Source organism: Lutra lutra, chromosome 17, assembly GCF_902655055.1.
Source record: "Lutra lutra chromosome 17, mLutLut1.2, whole genome shotgun sequence".
Classification (NCBI taxonomy): domain Eukaryota; kingdom Metazoa; phylum Chordata; class Mammalia; order Carnivora; family Mustelidae; genus Lutra; species Lutra lutra.
In genome coordinates this window covers 48,629,149-48,645,313 of record NC_062294.1, presented here as the reverse complement: position 1 = coordinate 48,645,313, position 16,165 = coordinate 48,629,149, and the positions used below count along the sequence as shown (strand labels likewise).

Sequence of the window (16,165 nt, the reverse complement as noted above, 5' to 3'; positions counted from 1 at the left end):
ATTCCTCATATCAGAGAGATCATATGATAATTGTTTTTCTTTGATTGACTTATTTCGCTCTCATAATACCCTCTAGTTCCATCCATATCATTGCAAATGGCAAGATTTATTTTGAACTATCTTTCAGGTAAGTCATATACTTAGGATCAATTTCTGGAGATTTATTTTGCTCCTGTGTTTGAGCCATGCTTATTTCTTTATATGTATCATAACTTTATGTTAAGATCTATGCATTTCAGATGACTACCACTTTTTCCAGTCTTTATGGACTGGCTTCATATAGAAGACCCTTGCCAATAAGCCTGGTGAGAGATTCTGGAGGCCTCTGAAACCTTTTGTTGGAGGGATACAACTTCTCTGAGACGATGTGTGCAATTTCTTAGAGAGTCTTGCCAGTTTCTTTTATAGGAGTATATTGCACACTGTGGTATATGTTTTTGTAATGCAAGTTGTCTGGTTCTATAACAGCAAGCTATCCTCTCTCCCTTGTTCTCAATGACCGGGAGACATCCCAAGTATGTTCTCTCCCCATTAGCGCCCTAAGATAAGACAAATTCCAAAAAAAAAAAAAAAAAAGGGACGCCTGGGTGGCTCAGTTGGTTAAGCAGCTGCCTTCGGCTCAGGTCATGATCCCAGCGTCCTGGGATCGAGTCCCACATCAGGCTCCTTGCTTGGCAGGGAGCCTGCTTCTCCCTCTGCCTCTGCCTGCCATTCTGTCTGCCTGTGCTCACTCTCTCTCCCTCTCTCTCTGACAAAAAAAAAAAAAAAAAAAAAAAAGACAAATTCCAGCCCATAAGACAGCCACATCATGCTCCTTGCTCAACAGGGAGTCTGCTTCTCTCTCTGACCCTCCCCCTTCTCATGTTCTCTCATTCTCTCTCTCAAATAAATAATAAATAAAATCTTTTTTTAAAGATAAGAAAAGAAACAAGGATACCAAGTAAAACAACTAGAATTATTAAGAATTCAGTGGCATGGGGCATCTGGGTGGCTTAGGTAATGAACTCAGGGTCCTGGGATCGAGCCCTGCATCAGACTCCCTGCTCAGTAGGAAGTCTGCTCCTTCCTCTCCCTCAGCCTGCCACTCTGCCTACTTGCTTGCTCTCTCTCTCTCTCTCTCTCTCTGTCAAAAAAATAAAATCTTTAAAAAAAATCAGTGGCAGTCAAATATCAAGTAGCAAAATTGAAAGTTTCTACTATAAGCAGGAAACTATTAGGGGGAAAAGTTAATTTGCTACAACAGTTGCAATATAAAATACCTAAGGAAAAAATAATAAGCTAATAGAAATTCTATTAAGAAAATAAAACATGTTTTTTATTTCATTTATTTGTTTCTTCATTTTTAGTGATGGTGATTTATTGAAGCATTCACGGGGAAATAAGGAGGACAAAATCAGCTATGCAGGCAGCCTGATGCAAGAACAGAAACTTGAAAATCGCTCACAATCCAAAGCAGCTCTTAAGCCTGGCTTATCTTGTCACCCCCTCAGCTGTGGGCATCTCTTGCTCCCTTCTCTAGTGCTTCCCAAAATGGTCACTCAACTTCTTGGCTGTATTTATACCCCTCCTAGTACTACTACCTCCTCCCCCCCGCTGCTACCCTCCTTGCTTGCCTTTGGCCTTTGGGGGCCTCATATCATGAGCATGCAGAACCACAAAGCAGCAGAAAGTGATGAAGCATCAAGACAGGAGTGGGCCAAAAGGAAATAAGCATGAAGCAACAGGAGCCACAATGTAGCAGGATCCATGAGGAACAGAAACCATGAGGGAAAGTCCTGAATCTGAGATCCACATAGCAGCAGAAGGCTTGAACAGACAAGATCCATGAGGCAGTAGAAGTGATATGACTGTAAGAGCCACAAGGTAGCAAGGCAACAGGAATTGAAGAGGTGCAGGAATTACAAGGCAAGCAGAAAGTACAACACAGAGAAGCCCTGGATTAACTGGAACTGAAGCCCCAGAAGCCAGGAAGCTGCAGAGAGCAGGAACCTCAGAAAATATATTGTTTTTGAAAGAAACTTTTTAAAAGACTTAGATTAATGAAAGAATTGCCCTGAACCTGCATGTAAACACTCAAATTTAGAGCCATTCAATTCTTTATAAAACTACACCCAAAACAATATTCCAAAGTATAGTTTTTTTCATATATTTGCTAGAATGTTATATTTCAAATGGAAGAAAAAACAAAAGAAAAACCACAACAATTTTGAGGACTACATGATGGGGGGGCGGAATTTGCTTATTGGCTTTTAAAAAATATTTTTTGTTATGGAAAAGTATAATGAACCCTCATGTACATACCACCAGCATCAATAATTATGTTTATAAGCAATTTGGTTTTACCTCTACCCCCACCCACTTCTCCCAACCCTTTATTGTTTTGAAGAAAATCCAACACATTTCACTCATACGTATTTCAGTGTCTCTTAAAATTAAGGATTCTTTATAAAAAAATATAAGTTCATCACTATATTCTCACACATACATAATCAACAGTAAATTATTAATATTAAATAGTCAGTCCTCCCTTTCTCAGTCCAAAATCCATTAGTTGGATCTGGTAGAAAAGGATGATAGGGACAGGGCTGATGATGACCCAGCTCAGTGCAGGATCAGTGCCCATGTAAAGACAGCATCTGAGTAGGAAGAAAGAGAGAAGGCATCCCAGGTTGGTGACTGAGTGGATAAGGCCACTGTTGATATGGGAGGTAGAAGTGGCATAGGTCAAAAGGTCACTCACTTAGAGGAGAACTTTCCAAATAAACAAACATATTGGAGATAGTGGGAGCCAGATTTTTCAAGGAATGAGAAGGGAGTTACAAATATGAAAGAGAGGAAAGCTAGAACAAACCCTATAATGTATTGGAATTGGAGGTTTTGGTATGAACTCATGGTTTCTACCATGTATATATGGGTACAGGTATATATATACATATATTTCTTACCTCTTGAACTAGTGCCACCCACCCCCACCTATAGTAATGAGCTTAAGCACCCAGATTTTAGTTTCTCAATATCATTCTCTACTCATAAAGAAATGGTTATCTCCAGACCTTGACCATGAAAAGCACAAGATGAGCTTAGAACATCTTGTGTCAGTAAAGAAGGTGGTGTTCAAGGAGTATAGGGTATACTCCAAGAGAAGCCAGCTTGAAGGGACCCTCACTAATTTCACCTGGGACCATTTGTAATAATGATAATAATGGATTATAATACACTGAACAAAATAAGAACCCATGAGCCTATGTTACTATAAATAAGTGTAATTTATTCATATTATATCATTATATTATATCAATTTTAACACTTTTCTATACAGCAGAATTCAAACTAATAAATGTAGAAAGGAAGAGAAACTTCAAAAATATCACAATTTGACAATCACTGTGGTAGTAATTTTTTTAGGCAAGAATAATCAATGGAGGGGCACCTGGGTGGCTCAGTGGGTTAAAGCCTCTGCCTTCGGCTCAGGTCATGATCCCAGGGTCCTGGGATCAAGCCCCACATCGGGCTCTCTTCTCGGCAGGGAGCCTGCTTCTTCCTTTCTCTCTCTGCCTGCCTCTCTGCCTCCTTGTGATCTCTGTCTGCCAAATAAATAAATAAACATTTTTTTAAAATGGGGGAATGTGGACATAGACATACAGAGAAAGTCCACCATGTGGAGATAAAAAAAAAAAAGAATAATCAATGGATCACCAATATGAAACAGAAGAATGGCTTAGCAACCTGAAGGACAGGGAAATGGGAACCAATCAAGGTGAACATGAGAGAGAAAAAATAATAATTATAAATGAAAATAGACTAAGGGACTCAACCAACATCAAGCATAGTAACATTCACATTATAGGGATCCCTGAAGGAGAAGAGAGAGGAAAAGGGGCAGAAAATTTATTTGAAGAAATAATAGCTGAAAACTTCCCAAATCTGGGAAAGGAAACAGAAATCCAGATCCAGGAGACACAAAAGGCCAACCCAAGGAGGCTCACACCAAGATACACAGTAATTAAAATTGCAACAACAACAACAACAACAAAAAGTGATAGAGAATTTTTAAGGCAGAAAAAGAAAAGAAAACACTTACATACAAGGGAAACCCCACAAGGTGATCAGCTGATTTTTCAACAGAAACTTTGCAGGCTAGAAGGGAGAGGTGTGATACAATCTAAGTACTGAAAAAAAATATACCTTCAGCCAAGGATATTCTATCCAGTAAGGCTATCATTCAGAACAGAAGCAGAGGTAAAGAGTTTGCCAGACAAACGTTAAACGAATTCATGATCACTAAACCAGCCCTACAGGAAATGTTAAAAGGGACTCTTTGAGTGGAAAGGAAAGACCATAAGCAGGAGTAAGAAAAGTAGGAAGCACAAAAAAGTAAAATTAAGTATATCTATAAATATCAGTCAAGGGATTCACAATATAAAAGAATGTAAAATATGACACCATATACCTAAAATAGAGGAGGGCATAGAGTAAAGAATGGGTTCAAACTAAAGCAACCATAAACTTAATATAGACTGCTATATGCCTAAGATGTTATATATAAACCCAATGGTACCCACAAATCAAAAACTGGTAATAGATACATAAAAATAAAGAGAAAGGAATCCAAGTATATCACTAAAGAAAGCCAGCAAACCATGAGAGAAGAGAGCAAGAGAAGAAAGGAGCAGATAACTACAAAAACGACCATAAAACAAGTAACAAACAGGGAATAAGTATATACCTATCAATAATTACTTTGACTGTAAAGGGACCAAACACTCCAATAAAAAGACATAGGGTGAGGGAATGGATTAAAAAATAAAGTGGGGGGCACCTGGGTGGCTCAGTGGGTTAAGCCTCTGCCTTCGGCCCAGGTCATGATCTCAGGGTCCTGGGATCGAGCCCCGCATCGGGCTCTCTGCTCTGCAGGGAGCCTGCTTCCTCCTCCTCTCTCTCTCTCTCTCTCTCTCTCTCTGCCTGCCTCTCTGCCTACTTGTGATCTCTCTCTGTCAAATAAATAAATAAAATCTTAAAAAAAATAAAGTGGATATTGTTTATTTGAAATAACTTAAATACAGACATTATCTTGAGATCTCTGGTCTTTACGACGTGTAGTTTGCATACTGAGCATCTGGTTTTGTGGAAAGATGTATTCTTCCACTACAATTTGTAGACTTACATGCCAGAATTGAGCACATCATAATGGCTCTATCACCTCATGTGTGTCAGTACTAAGCATTTAATCTATTTCATTTGATGCCTGTCCTCTTAATGATAACTGTAAAATTGTGTTCTTGTGAGGTGTCATTTCCCATTATATTTTTATTGGATAGTAATTATTACATAGAATCCATCTTTTTGTTTTGTAGAATCTATTTATTTTTCTTTTATTTAATAAAATATTTTCTCTGTCTCCATTATAAAAAAAAAAGCAAGACTCATTTATATGCTGCCTATAAAAGACTCATTTCAGACCTAAAGACATGATGTGGATTGATACTGAAAAGATGGCAAAGCATTTATTTACCATGCAAATGGAAGAGAAAAGTTGGGGTAGCAATATTTAGGTTGGACAAAATAGACTTTTTTGGCCCCACTCCCCTGGACAAAATGATTTTAAACTAAAGACTAGAGGTGCCTGTGTGGCTCAGTGAGGTAAGCATCTGACTTCGGCTCAGGTCATGATCTCAGGGTCCTGGGATGGAGCCCCATATCAGGCTACCTGCTCAGCAGGGAGCCTACTTCTTCCTCTCCCTCTGCTGCTCCCCCTGCTTGTATTCTCTATCATAAATAAGTAAAATCTTAAAAAAAAAACTATAATAAGAGACAAAGGATACTACATAATTATAAAAGGATCAATCCAACAAGAAGATGTAACAATTGTAAATATTCATGTGCTCAACATGGGAGGACCAAAATACTTAAAGCAGCTAATACCAAATATAAAGGGAATAATCAGTAGTAATATAATAATAGGAGACTTTAACACCCCACTTATATCAAAGGATAGATCATCCAAACAGGAAATCAAAAAGGAAATGGTGGCTTTGAATGACACATTGTAACAGATATCTTCTTACATCTCAGGATGTTTCATGAATGTTCAGAGTGGTCTGGTAGATATCCAGCTCAATTCAGGGGTCTGGTTGAAATAGGGTCCCTACTCCTCAGCCATCTGCCCCTTCTCAGAAAGATTTTTTCATGCTTATGGATTAGAAGAACAAATATTGTTAAAAATGTCCATACTACCCAAATAATCCTAGAACAAATAATCCTAAAATTTGTATGAAACCACAAAAGACCCTGAATAGACAAAGCAGTCTTGAGAAAGAAGAACAAAATTGGAAGTGTCACAATCCCAGATAAGATGTACTAAAAACCTGTAATAATAAAAATACTGTGGTACTGGCACAAAAAGAGTCACATAAATTAAAGGAACAGAATAGAGAGCCTCATACTAAACCCATGATTATGTGGTCAATTAATCTTTGACAAAGGAAGCAAGAATATGCAATGGGAAAAAAACACATCTCTTCAACAAATGGTCTTGGGAAAACCAGACAGCTACATAGAAAAGAATGAAACTGGACCACTTTCTTACACCATACACAAAAATAAATTCAAAATGGATTAAATACTAATTGTGAGACCTGAAATCATTAAAATCCTAAAAGAGAGCACAGTCTGACATCAGTCATAGCAACATTTTTCTAGATATATTGCTTGAGGCAATGGACACAAAAACAAAAATAAATTATTGGGACTACATCAAAATAAAAGGTTTCTGCACAGCAAAGGAAACCATCAACACAACTAAGAGACAACTTACTGAATGGAAGAAGATATTTGCAAATGATAAATCCAATAAAGGGTTACTATCCAAAATATATAAGGAATTTATACAACTCACCAACAAAAAAACAAATAATCCAATTTAAAAATGGGCAGAAGAAAACTATAAAGTACTCATGAAAGAAATTGAGGAAGACACAAAGAAATGGAAAAATGTTCCATGCTCCTGGATTGGAAGAGCAAATATTGTGAAAATGTCCATGCTACCTAAAGCAATCTACACATTTAATGCAATCCCTATCAAAATCCCCACCCATTTTTTTCAAAGAAATGGAACAAATAATCCTAAAATTTATATGCAACCAGAAAAGACCTCGAATAGCCAAAGGAATATTGAAAAAGAAAGCCAAAGTTGGTGGCATCACAATTCCGGACTTCAAGCTCTATTACAAAGCTGTCATCATCAAGACAGCATGGTACTGGCACAAAAACAGACACATAGATCAAGGGAACAGAATAGAGAGCCCAGAAATAGACCCTCAACTCTATGGTCAACTAATCTTCCACAAAGCAGGAAAGAATGTCCAATGGAAAAAAAACAGCCTCTTCAATAAATGGTGTTGGGAAAATTGGACAGCCACATGCAGAAAAATGAAATTGGACCATTTCCTTACACCACACATGAAAATAGACTCAAAATGGATGAAGGTCCTCAATCTGAGAAAGGAATCCATCAAAATCCTTGAGGAGAACACAGGCAGCAACCTCTTTGTCCTCAGCTGCAGCAACGTCTTCCTAGGAACATCGCCAAAGGCAAGGGAAGCAAGGGCAAAAGTGAACTATTGGGATTTCATCAAGATCAAAAGCTTTTGCACAGCAAAGGAAACAGTTAACAAAACCAAAAGACAACTGACAGAATGAGAGAAGATATTTGCAAATGACATATCAGATAAAGGGCTAGTGTCCAAAATCTATAAAGAACTTAGAACTTATAAAGAACTCAACACCCAAAGAACAAATAATCCAATCAAGAAATGGGCAGAAGACATGAACAGACATTTCTGCAAAGAAGACATCCAGATGGCCAACAGACACATGAAAAAGTGCTCCACATCACTCGGCATCAGGGGAATACAAATCAAAACCACAATGAGATACCACCTCACTCCAGTCAGAATGGCTAAAATTAACAAGTCAGGAAACGACAGATGCTGGTGAGGATGCAGAGAAAGGGGAACCCTCCTACACTGTTGGTGGGAATGCAAGCTGGTGCAACCACTCTGGAAAACAGCATGGAGGTTCCTCAAAAAGCTGAAAATAGAACTAGCCTATGACCCAGCAATTGCACTACTGGGTATTTACCCTAAAGATACAAACGTAATGATCCGAAGGGGCACGTGCACCCGAATGTTTACAGCAGCAATGTCTACAATAGCCAAACTATGGAAAGAACCTAGATGTCCATCAACAGCTGAATGGATAAAGAAGATGTGGTGTATATATACAATGAAATACTATGCTGCCATCAAAAGAAATGAAATCTTGCCATTTGTGATGACGTGGATGGAACTAGAGGGTATCATGCTTAGTGAAATAAGTCAATTGGAGAAAGACAACTATCATATGATCTCCCTGATATGAGGAAGTGGAGATGCAACGTGGGGGGTTAGAGGGGTAGGAGAAGAATAAATGAAACAAGATGGGATCGGGAGGGAGACAAACCATAAGTGACTCTTAATCTCACAAAACAAACTGAGGGTTGCTGGGGGGAGGGGGGTCGGGAGAGGGGGGTGGGGTTATGGACATTGGGGAGGGTATGTGCTATGGTGAGTGCTGTGAAGTGTGTAAACCTGGCGATTCATAGACCTGTACCCCTGGGGATAAAAATACATTATATGTTTATTAAAAAAAAAACATGTTAATATATGTCTCACCATACCCCTGAACATGTCTGTATGGCTCCCTGAAAAGTAAGGATTATAATGACGGCAATAATACTGATAGCATGTAACATTTAAAAAAATAATAATAATAAAATAAAAATGGGCAGAAGACATGAACAGACATTTCTCCAAAGAAGATATACAAATTGTTAAACAGACATATGAAAAGATATTCAGCATCACTCATCAACAGGGCAATGCAAATCAAACCACAATATCACCTCACACCTGTCAGAATGTCTAAAATAAAAAAAAATATGAGAAACAACAAGTGTTGGTGAGGATGTAGAGAAAAAGGAACACTTGTACACTGTTGTTGGGAATGCAGACTGGTGCAACCACCATGGAAAACAGTATGGAGTTTCCTCAAAAAATTAAAAATAGAATTGCCATATCATTCAGTAATTCCACTACTGGGTATTTACCCAAAGATCATGAAAACACTAATTCAGAAAGATATATGCACCACTATGTTAATTAGAGCAGTATTTACAATAGCCAAATTATTGGAAACAGTCTAAGTGGTCATCAATAGACGAATGGATAAAGAAGAGGTTATGTCTATATATAATGGAATGTTTCTCAGCCACAAAAAAGAATGAAATCTTGCCATTTGCAATGACATGGTTGGATCTGAAGGGTATAAGTCTAAGTGAAATAAGTCAGTCAGAGGAAGACAAATACCATATGATTTCACTCACATGTGGAATTAAAGAAACAAACAATAAAGAAAAAAAAGACAAACCAAAAAACAGAAAACAAACTGTTGGTTACCAGAGGAGAGGTAGGTGGGGAGATTGGTGAAATAGGTGAAGGGATTAGGAGTACCCTTACCATGATGGGCTCTGAGTTGTATAGAATTGTTGAATTGCCATATTGTACACATGAAACTAATAATAAAACACTGTATTAACTATACTGGAATTTTTAAAAAATAATCTATAGAGATATATATCTAAATTTTTACTTTCAGAATTGATATGGTGAATTATATTAATAGACTGTAACATTCATACTTTAGTTCCTAGATTAGGCTTTTCTTGATTATTTTAATGGATACGGTAAATTGAACCTCAGAATCAATCCACTTTCCTTTTTTAAAGATTTTATTTATTTATTTGTCAGAGGGAGAGAGAGAAAGGGAGCAAAAGCAGGGGGAATGGCAGGTAGGGAGAGAAGCAGGCTCCCCACTGAGCAAGAAGCCTGATGTGGGACTTGACCCCAAGACCTTGGGATCATGACTTGAGCCAAAGACAGACGCCTAACAGACTGAGCCACCCAGGCATCCCTAGATTGTAAACTCCTTACAGGCAGATTCCTGTATTCAGTTTTCCCTGACTTCTTCATGCATCTACATACTAGATACTCCATATGTCCTGGTTTTGAAAAGTAACAAGGTCAATCCAAACATGACCCAACATGTACATTTAGTGTTCCTTACAGATTTTTCTAGAATCATATTTATACATTATTTGTATAGATTTTCTGCTAGCACAATAAATTTTTTGAGTTGTTTATATCAGAATTCATCAGTTGTCTCTGTGCCCAAGCCACAAGACTGTAGTTGTTCATCCTGTAGGAACTCAGCTTCAACATCATAAACAAAATTTGGATCATCATTCTGATTTTTCTCAAAAAGTTCATCCATTACGCTCTTTCTTTTGGCATGTTCCTTGTCATCTAGTTTGTTCAAGTCTTCCACAGGATCAATGGTTGTTTCTTGTTGAAGTTGTCCCACTGTTTTTGCCAGAATTTGCCCCCACAAGTAACCTTGTAAAAAAAAAATGAATAACTTCTCTAGCTGTCTCAGGGATACTTGTTCCAGGTCATTCTTGTGTTCTGGATTATTCTTTAATTATTCAGCAGCTCTGCTGCAATCTGAAAACTTTGAAAAGTTTCAGACTGGCATGATGCATTGGTGACTTGTCCCCTATTTTATTCTCGAAGATAATAGCTGGAGGCTGGAAACTAAATCCACATTTCTTGGCAGTGCACATCATTTCCACATACACAGTCACATTCCTCTGTGTAAATCAGAGTAAATCTGATAAAAATGTGTTAGTCACATAACGACTTTCTGCTGGATGTGGAGGTGGAGACAGGGAGCTCCCCGATCCAGCTCACAGGACTGAGCCTGGGGGTCAAGCATTACTAATATATTTCAATTATATTTGCCAGTGTATCATTTAGAGATGCATTTGACATAATAGCAAGTAAACCCTCCACACTAGCTTAAATACATATATTTTTGTCAAATAAATGATCAGTGTTCACCTATTATGACTTAATTGCTCAACATGGGAGGTTTCATGTTACATTTATATTCTCATACCAATTTTAATTTCCCCAAATTAGAATTAATGTATTTTAATATGCTTGATTTCTCTGTGTACAAACATTTATTCATTCCCAAATTTTCAATAGAACACATCAGGAATTCTATCAATTTAATCTTCTTCTTCAATACAAGCCTCTGCCACGAGTTTGACTGTGTTATCTCTAGGCTGGCTGGATAGTGGTTAACCTAGGTTTGCCTTTCTCTGTCATTGAACAGATCTCATTAGCATTTCTGGTGGGTTGAATCTCCAGTTCCCGGGGGTCCATATTGTCTTCTTTTTCACTTACTTACTTTACAGAATTTGGCCTTCAGTAATTCCTGGAAAAGCATTAACAGAACATTTTGAGAACTTGCCTTCCTTGAAAATATCTCTATTCTAAAAAAAATACACTCATCCCTGAGTTTTGTTTGACAGGTATCCAATTTTAGTTTAGAAATCATTATTTCAGAAGTTTGGCAGCATTGCTCCATTGCCTTCCAGTTTTCAGTGTTGTTTTCTTTTCTTTAGAAATCTGAGCCATTTTTATTTTTCTCCCTTTGAATATGACCTGTTGTTTGCTTTCCAGAATCTTTAGGAATCTGTTTTTCTCTCCAATATTTTTTTCTCTTTCCAAGTTTTTATTTAAATTCTAGTTAACATACAGTGTAATGTTAGTTTCAGGTATAGAATTTAGTCATTTATCACTTATATACAAAGCCAGTGCTTATCACAAGTGCCTTCCTTAATACCCATCCCCTATTTAACCCATCCCCCTACCTACCTCCCCTCCAAACAAACCATCAGATTGCTCTCTATAGTTGAGAGTCTGTTTCTTTCTTTGCCTTTTTCTTTCCCCCTACCATGTTCATTTGTTTTGTTTCTTAAATTCCACATATGAGTGAAATATATAATGGAATATTACTCAGCCATAAAAAAGAATGAAATCTTGCCATTTGCAATGACATGGATGGAGTTAGAGAGTATTATTCTCTCTATATTTAAAATTTATATATTAGCATATTTTAGTTCAAATACATTAAACAAGTGAGCCTTTTAGTCTGCAAATGGATGTGACAAACCATCTTGTATTAACTTCTTTGATATTATTCTCTTCTCCATGTTTATACTCTTTCTCCTAGGGATATCTATTATTCAGATATTCACCACCAGAAAAGTTTTGCTATTTTCCTGGTGTTTCTAAGTTCTTTTCCCTTCTTTCAGTTTCCTAGAGGTTGCTCCGTATGACCTTCTACCCACTCTGCTGAGTACTTTATCTCTTCTGTCATGGTCCTAATTCCCAAAAGGTCCTTTTAGTCTTCTATCATTCATTTTAATAGCGTCCTACTCTTGCTTATGCATGCAATAAATTCATATCTCATCAACAATATTACTTACAAATTGTAGAACTTTATTCCACTTCCTTAATATGCTTTTTTTCCATGTTACTATCCCTCCCCTGCTCCCATCAGTTTGTCTTTGTGTTTTTCTTTCAAGGTAGAATAGTTCTTCAAGTGCCTACTGGTCTTTGGCTGATCCATATTAAAGAATGAGGCCTTTATTTTTTTAATTAATTTATTAATTTACTTTTTTTAGAGAAAGAGAGAGAGAGCAGGGTATCATTCTCAGTGGAAATAATGAATTTCCAAGGGTTCAGGAATAATGGCACACTGGGAAAGCTCCCATTTCCTGTGTCCAGCCCCAAGCACTTGGTGCTGAAGGGACCCCACACTCTAATTCAGAGGTGTCTTTGATGAATATCCGATGCTGGCAGCTCAGATTTGAGATCTTATGTCTTTTCTGTTGAGCCTCATGTCCATTATTAAATAAAACAATTGCTCTTTTAGGTCCAGTTCCCTGGAGCAGAGCCTGAGATGGGGAAGCTTCCATAGTGTTCTAGTGAGAAAGAACTCTCAGGAGAGAGGAGGGAGGGAGGCAGGTAGGGCAAGGGAAAGAGGCTAAGCAAGGATGTGGTCTTGTCCAAATTCCACGGGGGGCCTGGTACACACCCTGCAGCATAGTTATTGTCTCACTGAGGCAACAGGCTGGGCTTGCAGACTCCATTTCAGCCATCATTGGCCACTGGCCATTCAGGTAACATTGTAAGGGGGGTTGCACTGCATCTAAGGTAATTCTGAGAGGGGTGCCCGTGTGAGGCTTTAACAGCCAACACTCAAAGGTGCTGGGGTATGGGTACACCAGCCATGTTGAAGGGGTCCCCACTTCAATCTGGCTTTGAAGAGTGTGGAGTCATAAACACCAAAGCAGACTCTGTGATAAGCCCCTAGATTCCAATGTGTTATGATGACTAAGCAAAGTTATTAGAAACAAGTCTAGTGTGGAGAAAGAAGACTAGGTATGAGATAATGAAACTAATATGGAATAAGAACATGGACAGCCAAATATTTAGGATCCAGGCTTCCTTTGCCAAAAAAGAGCACTATATGTAAGGGCAAGAAAGGAGAAGTGAGTCGGTCATTAAGGAGGAAATAGCAGGAAGTCAAATAGGTAGAAAAGGCAGCCCCAAGGTACGGAAGGTTTTCCCTTCTTTAGGCATTGGCCTTTTTTTTTTTTAAATATTTTATTTATTTATTTGACGAGAGACAGATCACAAGTAGGCAGAGAGGCAGGCAGAGAGAGAGAGAGAGGGGAAGCAGGCTCGCCGCTGAGCAGAGAGCCTGATGTGGGGCTCGATCCCAGGACCCTGAGATCATGACCTGAGCTGAAAACAGAGGCTTAACCCACTGAGCCACCCAGGTGCCCCTAGGCATTGGTCTTCAGCCAGGTGGGGAGAAGCACGGTGGCAACCTTCACATGGCTCCTGCCAGTACCAACAATTGATGCTGAAAATAGTCCAATATTCAATGCGCTCTTTGCTGGTTTCTTTTCTGGGCCCTGCCCTTGTATGGCACATTTTCTTGTATTCATTTCCTCTGTCACACCAAGGACAGGGTAGGGTCAGACCTGAGCGTGTGGGAGGGAATTAACCTGAATTAGAGCCCAAACTCCGGATTTCCTGTCTAAATGTCATGGCCCATTTATGACTCTGGCTCAGCACTGATGATGTGGTCAATGGGTAGCTTTATGTCCATTACTGATTCTGGGAAATAAATTCAGGGATATATCTCTCCTGATATATAGACTGATATATAGAATATATATATATATATATATATATATATATATATATATATAGATAGATATAGATATATATAGATATATAGATATATAGATATAGATATATATATAGATATACTGAGATTCAACAATTAACATTCCTTTCATGGGACCTAGGAAGAACCTGAGAAGAATATGGTTTATGCCTTTTCCTTGCACCACCCAAAGGGATGGCTCTCTACGAATGTTCTTCTGAAGCCAGCCTTGACCACTAAGAAAACAAGAAAAAATGAACCTGTGGTCTCTATGTCCATGCTTAAAGCCAGACATGTATGTTATTTTATTTATTCCTCATACTATCCCTGTGGTCCCCAATTTTAAAGAAAGTGTTTAAAAGGTTGCAAGGGGAAAAAGGATCATTCTGGCAAGTTAATAGTAAGAAAGGCTGGCCAGGAATTCTCTGGAAGCCAAGAACAAAAATGAAAGGAAGGGAAAGAGAATAACTCTAAATACAGTACAAACATAAGACATATTAGTGTCCTCCTGAGGATCTACACATTTCTCTAGAATCTTCAGATGGAATATAGCACTCCATCCTTCCCAGGTAGAAGCATATTAGGATTCCAAGATAAAGCTCTAACACTGAAAGTCACTTTTTCTAACATTTTCTAAGAGGAGGAAAAAGAAAGAAAAACTCACCAAGCAGATCTTTGATATCTGGACGGTGAGCATGTCACCACGAGTGTATGTGCCTGAGAGTGTAAGAAAGCACCTGACCCCAAATTTAAGGTTACAAACATCATGATCTCATTTCCCACCAGTGTAGCAATTATAATGTTACTGGTAGCAATGACAGTGTCTGCAAGGGGAATCGATAATATCCCTGAGGAACTGCTGGCCCCAGTAAAAAGACAAATAAATAACATGAGCAATAGTTGGGTAAGAAAAATCCGGAGACCAATTGTACCTTGTAGGGAAACTTTCCTGTGATATTGTCTTAAGGATGGTGCAGAGGGGATTTGCATGGCTTGAATGCAGAACCTGTGAGGTAAAGGATTAGTAATAAACCCCCATGTCCCCATGCTGACATTTCCACTTACCAGTGTCTCCTCCTCCAACTTCAAAATCGATTCACCACATCCCTCCAGTTGTGCTAGTGTCTGACCAATTGAGGCAAACTTGACTTTTCACCAGCCAGGGATTCCCTTTGCCTGTTAGCCCTATGGAGACGTCTTATTTTCCCACTACCGAAGAAAGTGATTGCTTGTTAAAGTCCAGCTCTTGAGGTAAATGACTGATGTCTAAGTGATACACTGAATTTGGACCAATAGATTCCATTATCCACCAGGTATTTATCTCAATAATTAGTATGGAGCAGGAGTTGGCACACTTCTCCTGTAAAAGGTCTCTGTCACAACTATTCAACTCTGCCACTACAGTGGGACAGCAGCCACAGACAAAATGTATACAAGGTACTGTAGCAGTATTCCAATAAAACTTTATTTATGGACAAAAAAATCGAACCTTATAACTTTCAACTGTCCATAAATATTGTTCATCTTTCTTTTTTTCAATCATTTAAAAATGCAATAACCACTATTCTAACCTCATTAGCTGTACAAAACAAGTGGTGCACCAGATTTGGCCTGGGCCCATAGTTTTTTGATGCCTGCTATCGATGAATAATCAAAGGGTCAAAATTCTTGCCCTAATGGACATTTTATTTGACCAGACACATAGAATAATTGGAATATAAAAACTATAAAATTACCCATGTGATAAGAAGTGACAAGAACAAAAAGAAGAGGGTTTTTTGAGAACCACTGGTAGGTGATCATGACTTAAATATGGGTATAAGGAAGGCCAGTAAGAGAAATTAATAATTAAGCTCCAGTTCAAAAGATGAGAATGAGGGCCTCGGACACAGACAGGGAGAAGAGAATTCCTGGCATGGCAAAGGCCTAAAAAAGGAAAGATCTTGGAGACTTTGAAAGGAACCGAAAAGTCAGAGGT

At 38.3% G+C, this 16,165-nt stretch overlaps 1 pseudogene; it reads right to left on the bottom strand.

Annotated features, from left to right (window-relative positions):
* Nucleotides 1-10,239: 10,239 nt before the first annotated feature.
* On the bottom strand, nucleotides 10,240-10,726 carry LOC125088509 (centrosomal protein of 19 kDa-like; annotated as a pseudogene).
* Between the last annotated feature and the right edge of the window lie 5,439 nt (nucleotides 10,727-16,165).